This window comes from Rhinolophus ferrumequinum, chromosome 7, assembly GCF_004115265.2.
Source record: "Rhinolophus ferrumequinum isolate MPI-CBG mRhiFer1 chromosome 7, mRhiFer1_v1.p, whole genome shotgun sequence".
Classification (NCBI taxonomy): domain Eukaryota; kingdom Metazoa; phylum Chordata; class Mammalia; order Chiroptera; family Rhinolophidae; genus Rhinolophus; species Rhinolophus ferrumequinum.
In genome coordinates this window covers 51,498,147-51,509,649 of record NC_046290.1, presented here as the reverse complement: position 1 = coordinate 51,509,649, position 11,503 = coordinate 51,498,147, and positions in this window count along the sequence as shown.

Genomic DNA, 11,503 nt, shown 5'->3' with positions numbered 1-11,503 from the left:
TTTTGGAAGAACTGCTTTTGTGTCTGAGGTGAAGAGCTCAGAATGCCATGGGCAGCTACTTGACCTCATGTTTGCTGAGAAATGGTTAGAGAGCTCAATCAGGGCAATAGTTGAGAGGGCAAATCACTAGCAAACAACATGGTGTGACCTCTAACCTAACCCTTCAAAAAGCTCTCTGGGTTCAAAACCATCCCTTTGCCTCTTTTCCTCTTGCCCTACTTGTTTCTCCTCTTTGTCTCATCCCCTAGCCCTTTGATCTCTGCCTTGCCCCCTCTCTCCTTTCCCAGATATTGCCTGCATCTCCAATTCACTTTTGGAAAGCTATGAAATAGTTCAGGCATATATAAAGGTATAAGGAATAATATAACAAACATTTGTCCCTCCTAGTCAGCTAAGTTTGTTACGGTAAATTATTGATGTCCCTCCCTTCTCTATCCCTCTCCTGATAATATCCACCCGCCATTCTCCATCCCAGAAGTTAACTACGATCCCTAACTTGCTACTGATTCATCTGTAACAGACTATATGTGGAAATTAAAACAAAGTTGTTCTTCCTGAAAAAAAATTACATTCCCTATTGTAGTGATAAGAACCAGGGCATTTAATTACATTTTTAAAGATAAAGACGAAACCAAGTTTCCCAGGTGAACTTTCATTGAACTAATACGTAGCTCCTCTACCCACCTCCTGCTGTAGGGGCAAGTACCTATTAGGCTCCCCAGCTGGATCAATGCAATTTTGTTCAGAAGTCTTTTTTTCTGAATCTGTGTACATTTAATGCTCTTTTGTTTAGTTCTTAGGCTTTTCTTTCCCTCCTGGAATTTCCTCAACGGTCCAGTGTTTCTCTCCTGTCTCATTATAGGACTCACCCCAGTGACATTTACTGCTTGGACAATTTATTCTTGAATGTAAAATGTTCTCTCTCTGCTCTCTGCTCTGCACCAAGTGATTATATTTGACTTTCTCTGTACCCTTTTTATTTAAATGATTTGGTGAAAAAGGATGAAGACCATTCACCTTAGGATGGAGCATGAGGTCACAGAGGGGATGTTTCTCTGCCCTTCCGAGGCAGTATGACTGTGAAGCACAGAGGGCATGGTCCCTGGGACTCTGTTCCTCTTTGGGAAATGCTAATGGTGCAGGAGGAGCAGAGTCATCCTGAGCAACTGGGCCTCTCCTGACACCCATTGAGGGATGTCAATCCCTGATGCCAGGACTGGGAGAGACCTCTGCTCCCATCAGTCCGAGCAGATGTGCCTTGATGGAGGTGCCCTTGATGTGAAGGTCTGGTCTCAGATCCACATCTATGTCAGGCAGCTACTGAAGGCAATGGCTGGATGTCTGAAGAGTAGAGCGCTTGCTGCACAGTACCCACCAAGTGTAAACCTAGTATTAGATGCTGGAGAGTTTGCTATTTTTATGTTAATAACATTTAACAAAGCCACATAGAGGGCACGGTATGGTATAAAACATAGGAATAAAAGATGTCTAATCGATAAACTCAAAAGTCAAAGAATATTGAAAGTAGGGTTATAACACTGGCTTTTCCAAAATAATGTTATTTAAGTATTTTCCAAATTAGTATTACTTTTTTCTTTCTTATGATTTGTTTACATTTTGGTAAACAGTTCATTTCAAAAATGTCTATGAAGTAAGTATGATTTAGTGTGAAAAGCACAGGCTTTGGAGACAAGTAGAAATGGGTAAAAAAATCCTCATGTAATCACTTTTTGAGACAAGATATTTACACTTGGTGAGTCCAAGTCCAAATTCCTTAGTGTGGCTACACAGGCCTCTGACTGTATCTGCAGTCTCATTTCTCGTCATTGTCTCCTGCTCACTTTACGCTCCTGAAATGTTGATTTACATGTAGTTCTCAGACCAGAGCATACTATTTCTCGACTCCATGTCTTTACGGAAGCTGTTATCTCTGCTGGGAACTTCTCCCTTGGTCCGCTGCCTGCAGGGTGCTTGCTTGACACTGCTTCATCTCCAAGCCCTCTGCACATGGGGGAATTATCCTTCCCCTATAATCTCATAACACTCTGAAGTTAGCCCCTCAACATGAACCACACAGAATGGCTGTTATATGTTTTTCTCCTCCAATGTATGCCATTCAGTAATGAGAAGTACACCTTATTTATCTTGGTATCACTGGTGTCAGCATTTAGTGAACTCAGTAAGTGTCTGTTGGATTGAAAGAGATGTATCTATAAGTATAATACTATCCTTAAGGTTATCGTGAGGAGGAATTCAATTGTTTTACGGCTAATTCTGTTACCCAACCTTCTCTTAAGGTATTTATAAAACACAGAAATGGATACATAGAAATGCAAAGAAGATATATATTGACAATCACCTCTAGATGTCGTTTTTGTACTCATAACATTTTCCATAGAAAAATATGTTCAACAGAATTGCAACTGTATTTGCCAATTTTAAGACACTATTTGGCTTATGAAATCCAAATGGAGGGAAGATACTTATGGACCAGATGAGAAGTTTAATTGAGAGTCAACTGGTCTGTCTTAATTTTTATAAACTGTTGCCATATCTGCAAGTACAAATTATCTTGAAGAAAAATAAATGTAAAAATACACTGCTTTGAAAACAAGTTCACATACATACTGAATACATCTATACATAAAAAGATCAAAGAGAAAAGAGAATATTTTCTTTAAAATGGAGATCCTCCATTTCTTTTGCCTAAAGAAGCTTCTATAACAATTCCTGCCTTGTAACCCTTCTTCCATGCACCACTGCACACACGAACACATGCTTGGCACATCATTCCTGGCGATTCATACTGAGTCACTGTTCCACATCAGAAAATATACCCAAGATGTGGGTATGCGTGCACATGTAAGTACTGTATTAAACTATCATGAACATACAGTAAAATACATAAATCTTTACAGCTCAATAAAATTTTGACAAATTATTTACCCATGTAACAATCAACCAGATCAAGATATAAAATATTGCCACCACCACAAAAAAAAAAAAAAAAAGAAAGAAAGAAAAGAAAATACACCCAAGAGAATCCCCTCTGGACTTGCCCTGCTCACTCTCCTTTAGTCTATTGGTTTTCAATATTTAGTCTTGGATGAGAGTTCAAGGTCACTTAATTATCTACTCCAACACAGAAGGGAAAATTGTGTTTGTTCACTTAATAGTCTTATTGTCCCATCTTTATGATGGGTATGAGAGGTGCGGAACGGAAGGCTGCGGCAGCAGTAACAGAAGGAACGAAGCACTGGGAAGCCAAGGATGGATATGCCTCATAGAGGCAGGAGTCAGCAAAAGAACGAAGGTTCCAGAAGTGTGGGAGAAGATGCAATGGAAAAATAGAACACAGAATCAGAGGAAACCACTATAATGAGGGGTGGACATTGTGATGAGAAGCATCAGGTGAGTCTGAGACACTGGAAACTGAGCAAGCAACCAAAGTTCTGCTCTTTTAATAGTTGAGCATATTTTGTGTCCCTCCCTCCCCTTTAAGGTTATTCCATCAACTATTAGCATCTATTATGTGCTTGAGGGGTGCTGTGGAGGATATAAGATGTAGTCCTGCATTTGAAATAGAAAACCAGGTATATACATTTATGTGTGAGAAACCATGTGGTGTGAGTAGATATAGTAATACAAAATTTATAATAATTCACAAGTATTTACATCCAGAGACATCTCATCAAGTAGTCAACATATATTTCATTCTCTCATATACCTATTCAATATACCTTTTGGCTTGACTTTAATGTTGTTGCCTAAGCACCTTAATGAATATGAAAAAAACATTTTAAGAGCTGTAAACAATATGCCGGTGTAAAACTGGACAGACTGGACTCTGTCTTTTCCTCTTCCCAAATCACTTCCATTATTCAAAATATACATTAACTCCTTTCGTATATGTGTAATGTATAAATATATGTATATGTATAAATATACATAATATACTGAAATTATATTTTAAACATTGATGTGAGTAAAGGTTGACATTTCAAGAGATGATTCCATAAAGTGAGGTGTTGGACCAGATGTGCGTCATTTTACACAATAGGTATGAGCGTATATAGATATAATTAATATATATAGACTATTTTTAAATGCTTGAGGAGTTTGCTATATAAGACAACTCATATATAAAGCAAAGAATCCCTCAATAATGAATCCCTACTTATCCAGATGTCAGGATTTCACAAGGTAGGGTTTATTTGTTCTTCACTATTAATGGTAGCCTATTAATCTAGAAAATTTAATGCAATTTTCTCAAAACTTAACAATATCATGGAATGACTTAAGTTCTGGGAATAACTAAAATTATTTTATATAGTCATTTAAAAATATTTCAGGAAATGTACTTTATAACTTTTGAATTACACCATAAAAAAGAGGCATTTTTTCCTATTAAATGGAAATAATTTAGTGTAGGAAACATAAATTTATGTACATAAAAGTTGTATATACCATATACATTGTACATTACACATATTATATTTAATATCATAATTATGAGATCAGCCATTTAAGTTTGCAAACTCATCCTAGAAAAAGTGCTACATACCTCATTGCTGAATATCAGTATGGTCACCTTTGAAGTACTCCCCTTGGGAAGATATGCACCGACACCAGTGCCTAGTCCACCCTTCAAAGCAATTTTGGAACTTTTTTTCTAGAATGGTCATCAGAGCTGTCATCGTATTACCCTTGATGTAAAAATGTCTTCCTCTCAATATTTCCTTTATCTTCGGGTAAAGAAGGAAGTCATTGGGGGCCAGATCAGGTGAGTAGGGGGGGTGATCCAATACAGTTATTTGTTTACTGGCTAAAAACTCCCTCATAGACAGTGCTGTATGAGCTGGTGCACTGTCGTGATGCAAGAGCCATGAATTGTTGGCGAAAAGTTCAGATCGTCTAACTTTTTCACGCAGACTTTTCAGCACTTCCAAATAGTAAACTTGATTAACTGTTTGTCTAGTTGGTACAAATTCATAATGAATAATCCCTCTGATGTCAAAAAAGGTTAGCAACATTGTTGGAACAAGTTTGCAAACTTAATTGTCCGACCTTGTACAGATACACCATAGTTTATTTATCCATTCACCTATTAAAGAATATCTGGGTTGCTTCCAGTTTTTGGTGATTACAAATTAAGCTGCTATAAACATTCCTGTGCAGATTTTGGTGTGGATGTGTTTTCAAATCAGCTGAGTAAATACTTAGGAGCCCAACTGCTAGATTATAAAGCATATTAGTGTTCTAGGGCTGCTGTAACAAATTACCACAAACTAGGTGGCCTAAAACAACAGACATTATTCTCTCACAGTTTTGGTGGTTAGAAGTATGAAAATGACATGTCAGCCATGTTCTCTATAAAGACTCTAAGGAAGAAACCTTCCTTGCCTCCTCCTAGCTTCTGGTGGTTGTCAGCAATCCTTTACATTCTTTGGCTTGTAGGCGTATCACTCCAATTTCTGCCTCCATCTTCATATGGCCCTCTTTCCTTTCTGTGTGTCTGTGTGTCTCTGTCTGTGTCTCTATGTCCCTTCTCCTTATAAGGACACCAGTATTAGATTTGGGAACCATCTTAATTCAGTATGATCTCATCATAACTTGATTATATCTACAAAATCCCTGTTTCTAAATAAGCTTACATCACAGGTAAAACTGCAACTTAACTTTTTTTGGGAAATAATTCAACCCACAACATTTGGTAAGACAATATTTAGCTTTGGGAGAAACTGCCAAATTGTTTTGCAAAGCTTTGGATTCCCACCAGCAATGAATGAGAGTTTCTGTTGCTCCATAGACTTGCAAATCAGTTGAGATTGTAATTTTTTTTTTTTTTTTTAGGATTTTAGCTATTCTAATAGGTGTATACTGATATTTCATTGTTGTTTCAATTTGCAACTCTCTAATGATACATGATGTTAAACATTTTTCATATGTGTATTTCTATTTGTAGATCCTCTTTAGTGAGGTATCTTTCCCCCTTTTTTTTTTTTTCCCCCCATTTTTAAATCAGTTATTTTTGTATTGAGTTTTAAGAGTTCTCTGTATATTTTTGGATACAACTCCTTTAATTGATATGTGTTTTGCAAATATTTTTACCTGTTCTGTGGCTTATCTTTTCATTCACTTCATAGGATATGTTGTATTTTCATTATTCAATTGTATGTAATTCTTTCCTTTGAGACTTCCTCTTTGACTTATTGATTATTTAGGAGTATGTTGTTTAATTTTCAAGTATTTAGAAGATTTTACTGTTGTCTTTGTGTTACTGATTTCTAATTATAAATGTACTTAGAAATTGTAATTGTAGCATGTAATTGTAGTATGGTCAAGGAATATATTCAGTCTGATTTCATTAAAATTATTTTTGTTGAAGTTTGCTTTATGACTCAGGATATGGTCTACCTTGGTGAAAGTTCCATGAGCTCTTTGAAAGAATGTGTGTTCTGCTGTTGTGGGATGGAACATCTTATAAATGTTAATTAGATCTTGTGGTTTAATTCATCTGGATCTTTGCTTGTTTTCTGTCTAGTAGTTCTATCACCTGCTGAGAATGTGGTGTAACTATAATTATGGATTTGTCTATTTATTTTTTTACCTCTGTCAGCTTTTGCTTCACGTAGTTTGATGCAGTGTTGTTTAGTGTGCATATTTAGGATCACTATGTCTTCTTGGTGAATTGGCCCATTTTTAATATGTAATATCTCTTTTGTCTCTAGCAGTTTTCTTTACTCTGAAGTCTACTTTATATGGTATTAATATATAAAGTCTTCTTTTTTCTTATCAATGTTTGCATGGTATAGCTTTTCCATCCTTTTATCTTTAACCTACCTCTGTTATTATGTTTGAAGTTTATTGTAGACAGCATATATTTGGGTTGTGTTTTTTTTATTCACTCTGCCAATCTCTGTTTTTTAATTGGTATATTTAGACCATTTACATTTAGACTAATTTTTGATTTTGTAGGATTTAAGTCTGTCATTTTACTATTTGTTTTCTGTTTGTCCCGTTAATCCCCTATCTATCTGTCTGTCTATCTATCTATCTCTATCTCTACCTCTATCTCCTTCATGGGGGTTACTCGAACATTAGAAATCTATTTTGATTTATTTAGTGTTTTTGAGTATATCACTTTGTATAGCTTTTTTAGTGATTGCTCTAGGTATTACAATATACATGTGTAGCTTAATACAGTCTGCTGATTTATGATGTTTTATAACTTTGAATGAAGTATAGAAACCTTCTTTCCTTTTAGGACCCTTTACCACTTTTAAAATAGAATCTTCCTGTTTCTACATAAACTGATCACTATGTTAAATCTTATTATTTTTGTTCCATTTAATTTTTTTTAATACAAAACAGACAAAAAGCTCACTACACTGGAGAAGCAAAATGAGTCCCTTTCAATAGATATTGCTGCCTGATAACCTTGATACTAAATGAAAATATGAACCTGGCTCCCCACTTAAATTTCTGGGCTACAAAATACCATTGGAGAAAGACACACACTGTGCTATCTTAACTACACCTAAAGATGGCTGAACCCCACTGCTGAAGCTATAGATTCCATCTTCTTTCAATTCCTAGGGGAAGTCCTAGGATTCTCTTCTCCCTCTTCTCTCCATCATACCCAGAACCAAACAAAGGAGATACTATACCCAGATCTCCACATAAGACTTCTAACAGACAGAATTGGTAAAATGTAAATTGATCCTGTTACATTCTCTAGCTGACTTCATTTCCAGTTTTTAAAAAAGGTTGAATAAATATTTAAAGAATATGTTTGAAAGGGCACCTAATTATTAACCTGCCCATGGCTCTCACTTGATTTATCTCCTTCAAATTAATTTAAATTTAACCTTTGCCACTGTCAGCAATTCTTCCATTCAGTTTTTACTAACTCCTTGATACATTCTCTAAATTGTTCTCTCTCTTTTCAAAGCCCAAATCTCTTTCCCTCGGGTCCTTTTGATTTTTTCCTAACATAACAGGAAAATCTGAAGGTAACTGATCTGAGCTAACTCAGCACCCCATGCTTCCCTTGAAACTTCCTTCAGGGTCAGAGAGAAAGCTCTTATTTTCAATGCCAGCTCCACGGCTCAAGTTACTGATTTCAGCCTCTCAATTCTCAGAGTAATTCCTAGGACCACCATCTCTCTTGTCTCTGGTATCTTAAGGCTTTTACTAATAGCCGATTTTGCTAGTAGCCAATTTTGTCTTCATATGTATGTAGATTCACCATGTCATCTTCTTCAAAAACTTTCAGTCTTCTGCTTCTATCCCATTTCTTTCCTTCCTTTATCTGTGTTATATTCCTCATGATCTTATACCTGCCCATATTCCTAATACCAATTTCTTCAGTAATTCCCTGTAATTTAATTTCTAACAATCTATTCCATGAAAAATGCTGATGCAAAGGTGCCAGGTGACTTTCTTCTAATTTTATTCAGCAGCATTTCTTCACTTTATTTTCCACAACATTTTGTTTTATTTAACATAATTTATAGGTTCATAAAACTCTTCTTCCTATGCTGCCTATGCATCGATAGCATTTCACCTTCTATCCATGACAAAGTGAATCAATTAATATTGTATGCAGACTTTTACTCTTCTTTTTTGCCTCCTCAAAACTCCACATCCCCATGCCTTCCAATAATACCAATTTCATTTCTCAAGTTAGTGAATCAGTCTCCAACTTTTTAGTGAATCCAGCATCCATTTACTTGTCTTCAGATTCTTTGCATCATCACTCCCATCTCTATGCCTTGACTCATGTAGCATAGTCCATGTAGAATGTCTTCCTCTGTGCCAATCCAAATCCCATATATCTATCCTTCAAGGTCACCTACAGTCCTAATTCTTCCATTAGGCCTTTGGCAAGCATTGCAGTATATTAAAGCCTTTGTCTAAGACCACATAGAGTTGCGGTCTGCTTGACAAAATGGTACCTCTTAATCATCTGTAGTTACCCCAGATATGTAGACCTTGTTTCATTAACTATCCCTCTGAAAGCACGAACTTAAGTTTTTGTTCCCTGACAGCCTAGCATTGTGCTGGACACACAGAAGTTGCTTAATGAACTTGTTTAATGGCTTAATACTAAACAAATACTATTGAAACAAGTATTAATAGCAATATCATGGCATTGATAACTCTGATTTGAGTGAAATCAGGATTTTGAATGGATTACTTAGAAGGCTATAGGAAGTATGACATAGTGGTTAAGAATATAAGCCCAGACTACCTGGGTTCAAATCCTGGCTCTGTCACCTATTGGCTAGGTGACCTTGGGAAGGTTAATCAACATCATTGTACCTTAATTCCTTTCCTTGAAAATACAGGAACAAAACAGTGCCCACCACATGGAGTCATTATGAAGATCCAATGAGTTATGTTAGGTACTTCAAACAATTTCTGGCATGTAAAAATTGCTCCATGAATTTCATAGAATGTTAGTAACTCAGAGCTAAGAGAATCTTTGCTTATTAAGTGAACGAGTTGAGGAATAAAGGTAAAATGATTGGTATAAAGTCATATGGCTAATCAGAGGCAAAGTCAGGAAACCAGCTCTCCTGACTTCTATTCCATGTTTATTTTTTTCCTCCCCAAGGATTCTATATCTGAACATAGAATTGAATTATAGAAGTTTAGAGTTAAAAGGGATATTCAAGCTTCTCTAGTTCAACTTTCCCATAAGGGACCATACTACATGATTACTTATCACAAACCTTTCATCTTTGCTTATAGCACCATTTCACAAAATTGCAATCACACAGACAAAAAGATCCTAATAGAACCTGCACCATGGCTCCCAAGTTAAAAAACATATGAGGAATAGGAATGGATGCCAAGGTCAGTTCCCCAGGGTTTAGATGACTATCACTACATGAAGTCATTTTTAATGTCCATCTTTTGAAAATATTTCTTCTTCAGGGAAAACATTGTCTGGAATACTCATTAAAAAGCTGTGATTCAGTTCATCCCACACATACGTGAATGTTTTGCAGATAGTATGTTTCCTGGTAGGAATCGGAAATTATGATTTTGATGAACTCTGAACAATACTCTTTAGTAGCCAGAAAAAGGCACAGGGGCCAACTACCCATACCAGGCATAATTACTGAACATTTCAGCTTTCTGTGTGGTTCTCTGAAACAATATTCTGCCTGGTTGTGAAATCAGTTACGCTTGAGTTTTAAAATTCAATCTAGAAAATAAAGACTCTCAAGAGGAATTGCAGCAATAAAAGATTGCTATTAAATAGGCACAAATAAACCTGTGAGAAGGATTCTCTCATCAGATGCAATAGCATGCTATTCTCTGTCTTACTTCAATGCGAAGAGAAGAGATTTAATTTCTCTTTAATGCAAACAAAATTGCCATATGTAACAACAGCAATAAGGAAGAAGGCTGAACTGAGGAACTACTGGGAATCTATCAACTCCCACCCCCAGTCACCCTACAAACAAGACTCAGGGAGCCCACATTCTTTGTATATGATTATTTAAAATGCCTGATTGTAGTATATGGACTCTGAGCTTTATGGCTTGGAATTTTAACCCTCAAAACAGGGAAGTCTCACTACTCGAATCTGAAAGTTGAATTATCTTCTTTATATAGAAGACTGAACGGCTAGCCTCCACTAATCCCACGGAGGATACATCATTCCTGCTGTGTGCTTCCACAGAATTTTATTTATATCTCTAACTTTACTCATGATAATCTGACTTGTTACACCTAGTTTTATGTCTCTTTTGAAGGCCATAAACTCCTGAGGATAGAATTTGTGTCTTATTTATGCCTGTATTCTCCCAGAGCCTACAGTGTGTTGGACACAGTCATTGCTCAAGACATACTTTGATATTTAGTTTTAATTGTACATATGTTAAGCATTTCCCAGTTACACAGTACTGTTAATGGAATCCCACCTTTGACATACTGTTCCCTTCCCATTTCTGAGAACTCTCGCCTTTGAAACATGACAAAAGACTTTAGCAGATTGACACTGTAATTTAGATGGCTATAGTAAGGGAGTGCCTAACAATTATTTGCTGAATTGTAACTTTAGGAACATTTGCAGAGGTGTCTTTTTAGCTCTCAGTTGTTGAAGGAGACCCATCTATCTCCATGAAGCAGAGGAAAGGAAAAAAACTCAGAGGAATGACTGGGAGGTGATCTCAGAAAGACTACTGTGCCTTCTAGAAAAAAGACCCAGCACCTAAGTTCTAACGCCAGGACCCTGTAACCATGATAGGATATAACATTCCCAAGGCCAATCTTTTCTCTTTAACCGTTTTTCTGACAAATTGTCAGGTTGATGTTCAAGAAACATTTAGTTTATACCCATTAAGTCCACAGACATGACTATGTGATTTGCAGGGCCCAGTTGGCAATAAAAATGCAGGACCCCTTTTTCAAAAATTGTTAAGAATTTCAAGATAATGACAGCAGAACATTAAGGCAAATGTGGGCCCTTTTAAGCACAGGTCCC